The sequence below is a fragment of the Micropterus dolomieu genome, unplaced genomic scaffold (assembly GCF_021292245.1).
Source record: "Micropterus dolomieu isolate WLL.071019.BEF.003 ecotype Adirondacks unplaced genomic scaffold, ASM2129224v1 contig_9042, whole genome shotgun sequence".
NCBI lineage: Eukaryota > Metazoa > Chordata > Actinopteri > Centrarchiformes > Centrarchidae > Micropterus > Micropterus dolomieu.
The window spans coordinates 1-5,996 of NW_025738028.1; the positions used below are offsets into that span (position 1 = coordinate 1).

The 5,996-nt window shown below is 39.1% G+C and overlaps 1 long non-coding RNA gene across 1 annotated transcript; it reads left to right on the forward strand.

Annotated features, from left to right (window-relative positions):
- Positions 1–4,208: 4,208 nt before the first annotated feature.
- Positions 4,209–4,679, forward strand: LOC123965277. The gene is made up of 2 exons (XR_006823667.1): positions 4,209–4,391; positions 4,505–4,679. It is a non-coding gene; the product is annotated as an uncharacterized LOC123965277 (long non-coding RNA).
- The last annotated feature ends 1,317 nt before the right edge of the window (positions 4,680–5,996 follow it).

Below are 5,996 nucleotides of genomic sequence, written 5' to 3' on the forward strand. Positions count from 1 at the left end.
AGGTGTACCTAATAAACAAGCAACTGGGTGTACATTTAACACAGGCATAAAAAAAGCATTTTTGGTGCTGATGATCATTTTCATTAATAAAAGGATATAAACCGATCAGCCATACGACCACTGACAGGTTAAGTGAATAACATTGATTGTCTCGTTACCATGGCACCTGTCAGTGGGTAGGATATATTGCGCAGCATGTGAACATTGCGAACTCAAAGCTGATATGTTAGAAGCAGGAAAAATGGGCAAGCATAAGGATTTGAGCAATTTTGTCAAGGGCCAAATTGTGATAGACGACTGGGTCAGAGCATCTCCAAAACTGTCTGTAGTGGTCAGTAGTACCTATCGAAAGTGGTCCAATGAAGGAAAAGCAGTCAACTGGCGACAGGATCATGGATGGCTAAGGCTCACTGATGCATGTGGGGAGCGAAGGCTGGCCTGTGTGGTCTGCCGATCCAACAGACGAGCTACTAAAGTTGATGCTGGTTCTGTAGAAAAGTGTCAAAGTGCATAGACAGTGGAGTCAGGGCTGCTTTGCCGGCAAAAGCGTGACCAGCAGGTGGTCATAACAAAGGGCCATGATATGGCCACGGTCATGTTATTGTGGATCGTTGCCTAGTTTGAATGATGATGAAATTTTATGTTAATCTGGCTTCAATTCCAGTGAGACTAAATGTTTATCAAACATAATTTGGTAACTTAATCTATAAACAAGAAATGATTAGGTGAGTTATAGTGCAACTGCAAAATGTGATATGGAGTGTATACAGTATGAGTGAAAAATAAGCTTCTTGCACTCACTTTCATTCTTTCACACATACACAAATATCACAGATGAGCTTTCAGCGAGAGAAACTTCACACAGTATGAAGGGACACAACTCTGGACGCCGAGCTGGGTGGGTGACGTTGGGACCGTAACATAGGACGATTAATGTCTAGGTGAGCGATACTGGCAGTGTCATGTTCTACTGTGAGAGAGGAGAGAAGTCGTCACACTGTAATACTGAGACACAGACGCACAGTCAAACTCATTTCTGCTTTCATATTCTGTCCACTCATAGCAGCTGGACTCAAAAGAGAACTAGAGCAGATTGTGTTGAACTAGGGGAAAGGTTATGGGAAAGAAAATGTGGGAAAAGAACAGCTTTTAAAAGATGGGCTTGTATTACTGAAGGGCAGAAAGAATGTAGAACAAAGCTGAAACCTTAAAGCATGAAAAGCATTTTTCCAAAAAGCGCCGTTGTTCTCCAGGGCCCCTGGGGGAAGGTGGAAGGACATAACTGAGGAAGAAGGGGGAGGAGGTGGAGGAGGATGAAGAACAGGGAGGCAGTTTGAGGGTGGTGTCGGAACATTTCATACAAAAGCCAGAGTACACACAGATCCAGGCGGACAGTTTACTCACTAAGCAAGTGTAGGATGCAAGTGTCCCAAGGCGCCATTGTAAACGGCAGGTTAGTGCTGCTCACTGACATCCTCTCTATGTTGTGAATGTGTGCGTGAGTGGTTAAGGGTATGACAGAGCGATGGGCACTCATTTCAATCGACACACACTTAAAAAAGGCCAACCACTGTACACTGGTGCCAAAGCCAGCAGTGTCATTTCTCTAGCAAACAGGAATTTTGCCAAAAAACATGAGTCAAACAGCTGTGGGCCTCCGAATGAGCCTTTCCAGAGAACTTAGCGTTCCACCCGTCACATCTCTTCCTGCAGCTGAAACACACAGAAACAAACACACATGCTGCATACACCCAGTGTGAAGGAAATCTCTAAACAGACAGGCACATCCTCCATCTCCCCACCCATTCCTCCCCTGCTGTTGCAATGCATTAAGCAAGCCACGTGTGCTGCCATTACACCCTATTGTCCCCGCTTGCTGAGGGATGGGGCACAGTGACAGACTTAAGCAGCGTGCCTCGGAAAAGGACAACAGACAACTTTGCATTTGAAGGGTTAAATATGCATGAGAGGCCAAAGCGGGCGAGGGCAAGGGGGGAGCACTATTGTGTGACCCCCTTTCTAACCCCAAGATACAAGCATACACACATACATGCATACTCTGCCCTCGAGTAACAGATGGGAGGATGTTAGCGAACATAGAGCTCCCCCCTTCTCTCTTCTATCACCCTCACTGCTGAGGACAGCTGGGAGGCAGACATTCCTTCTTCTCAGCTTTCAGAGGAAAACAAAAGAGTGTGTGGGACCCCTCCTACACACACGTGCATGTGTTCAGACACACAAAACCCACCCCCCAACCCCAAAAAACTGTCAATGCAACTGTGGGCTGATCATATTTCAGCAGCCTGAGCCTGTCAGCCAGCAGAGGTATGCTCAGCCTGGGACATTTGTTGAAGGTGAAAGTCAGCGAGATAATCCCAACCCTGCTTACCGGGCTGGTGTGCTGATATGTTGGTAGCACTAGTGAGGTGGGGGACGTCTTTTGAGAGCTGTAATATTATGGAAAACTGCGAAAAGACAAAATTTTGTCTTCAGCTAGTTGTTCTTTTCTGGCCAATTTATCTTTACCGGCACACTTGAGTTATTTGGTGAACAGGTTCACTGCAATAGCACAGCACATACCATACTACAGACAACCCAACAGCTATGAGGAAAAGAAAATAGGGAGAAGTACAACATAATAATTCTTTATGTCTATCATTTAGGATACATGATTGTGTTACAGTATCCCCGTAAGAAAGGCAGTGGGAAAAAAGTAGCATTAATGACTGAGATGGTGCCCCATGCTTTTGCATTACATCTCCAATTATTACACAATGCAGTAAATATTACAGCACCAATACATCATCACCTGCCGTCATACAACTGCTCTAGCAAGCCACCAAGAGGGTGATCAAATGACACCAAGTGTATAACCTGTTCACACATACAGACTACCCTACTGAGAGAAGCGGTATGCCGTTTACTGCCAGTGTGTGTCCCTTGTTTTTCATAACAGTGGTTCATAAATGCTAACATACTGTGTTTAATAGACAGTATAGGCTGAAACTCTCCTAATCAAAAGGGAAAGCTGATCAAAGGACATACCTGCCAAAGCTAAGTGCAGATACGACTTGCAGTAACTATCAGTTAATCTTGCTAGTACGTTTGCCCTGGGGTAGACAGATCATCTCAGCTATACTTTAAAGCCTGATCCATTGCTGAATCTTTGTTTGCTCTGGGTATAGCAACCGTTGTCCCTAATGAACACCACTGTGAGGACATGAACTGTTGAGCACACAAAATAAACAAACAGGGGCAATTTAAATTCATATATCATCATGCATTAGCAAGCGATGAATTGTGTTCAGTATGCCGGATGCTAAATATTAAAAAACAGTCTTGGATTTCGATTGGAGGCCATAAAACCTAATCAGGACACTTTCACCCACTGGTATCACTACGTCAGTTCTACTGAAGAGTGTGGAAAGCTGTGATAAGCAACAGCCTACCTATATTTGGCAGAGGCAACTCGACATTTCCAAGAAAAATATTAAGCTTCTGGGAAACTATCCATTAGCCTCAAGTATAAGCCAAGCATGCCATGTCAAGACAAGTTGGATAGTTCCTTTAAAAGCTTATATCAGCTTTAATATTTAATGCTGTACATTTTCTTGAAGACCACAATCACTGCTGTATAACTCTGAATTCTAACTCAAACATAATAATATAATACTGGAACCTCACGTTGACAATAAAATGAGTATTAGTTAAAGAAGTGCAAAAGTTTTGGTAAACAAGAAGCCTAAAATACAAGATGACAGGATTTTCATTGTCAGTTGGAAGTCCATTGAGATAGTTACTAACAAACTACTGTTGTTGTGTTGTCATGAAGAAGATATAAAGTAGTGTTTATATTGCTGGCCAGAGATCCAACACAGCAAACAGTTTGTGGACGCAAACACACAGATATGAAACGCCCATCCAAGGCCTGGACGGGCGTGCTGCCAGCATAAAGAGCACAGTAACATCATCTCCACTCCACAGCAATAAACAATAGACAATATAGTTATTTACATACATCTACATCTTGAAATAAATGTTGTAACTTTTGTAAAGTTGTGAAGCCTAGAGTCATCTACAAATCTAAAAGTTTCAAGTTAATTTCAAATATGCCAAGTAAGTTATAAATTATCAATTTGTGACTCAAGCCCAAACAGTTAAAAGGTGGGGTATGCAATACTGAGAAATTCAATACCACCAGGGAACGACACAGCAGGTAATGTAACTAATGCTAAGTTGTGGGTTTGCAAACAGTTGCAAGTTACAGTTGCTGCTGCAAAGTTAACATGCAGAGAGGACGAGAGGGTCCCAGAGCCAGCACACCAGCTCCAAACAGCGATACTCACACCTCTCCGGCTACTATACCAAACATCACAACAACAGCATAACTAGTAAGTAAGCCGAATGTCCGTGGGCAAGTCATTTAACATTTGCTGACACACAAATCATGGCAGGAATACTGTTGTGTGGCTTGGTCTAAACCATCTTTGTTTCCTATTCACAGAGTCAGGGCCGTGTATTCTTTTCAGCGCACACAAAGAACGGACAGCTAGAGGACCATGAAGAGATATTTGCTGAATTTGACAAAAAGACGTGTATTGGATTAGAACCACATAAACAACCTTTAATGACTATGACTTCTGCCCACAAACACAAGCGGTTAAAGACAACATGTTTAACCCTCTGGCCTCATTATATATTTTACGACGTTTAGTGTATCTCAGATCAAAAATGATAGTTCTAAATCCTGCCATAAAAATTATTATATATTAATATTATTTTCCACTTTCACTATGTTAAATCTTTTAACCAACATCAGTCCTCATCATAACTACCAAATATTTATTTAATTTCCAGAATTTTAACCCCTTAAATGCCATTTGTTCACATGATGCCACAGTTTTGATCGATGGAAAAAAACAAAAAAAATTAAAATAAAATAGTATACTACATGCCAGGTGGATTTCTTGGGATGGATTATCATAGCCTGGTATATGTCCATGATTAGCAGCAACATTGAGTTTTACGCATTTTTATTTTTTGAGTTATACCAGATTTTAAAAAATAATCCCACTCAGCGCATTATGATCAAAAATGATTTTATATGAAAAATTACAAAATTAATTAATAAAAAATTTATATATTATTATTTTTTTCCACTTTCACTGAGTTAAATCTTTTAACCAGCATCAGTCCTGATCATAACTAACAAATATTTGTTTTATTTCAGGATTTTAACCCTTTAAATTCCAGTTTTTGTGACGATATCATAAATTTCTAAAAAATGAAAAAACACAAAAATGTCATTATTTTCCATGTAGTAAATTCAAAGGGAAAACTTTATCTTTGGATTATCACAGTCTTGAGTATGTCAAAGATTAGCAGCAACATTATTTTTGGTGCATTTAAAAATTTGGTGTTATGTCAGTTTTTTTAAAATAATCCCACTCGGCGCATTATGATCAAAAATGGTTTTATATCAAAAATTACAAAATTAATTAATAAAAATTTTATATATTATTAATTTTTTCCACTTTCACTGAGTTAAATCTTTTAACCAGCATCAGTCCTGATCATAACTAACAAATATTTGTTTTATTTCAGGATTTTAACCCTTTAAATTCCAGTTTTTGTGACGATATCATAAATTTCTAAAAAATGAAAAAACACAAAAATGTAATTATTTTCCATATAGTAAATTCAAAGGGAAAACTTTATCTTTGGATTATCACAGTCTTGAATATGTCAAAGATTAGCAGCAACATTATTTTTGGTGCATTTAAAAATTTGGTGTTATGTCAGTTTTTTTAAAATAATCCCACTCGGCGCATTATGATCAAAAATGGTTTTATATCAAAAATTACAAAATTAATTAATAAAAATTTTATATATTATTAATTTTTTCCACTTTCACTGAGTTAAATCTTTTAACCAGCATCAGTCCTGATCATAACTAACAAATATTTGTTTTATTTCAGGATTTTAACCCTTTAAAT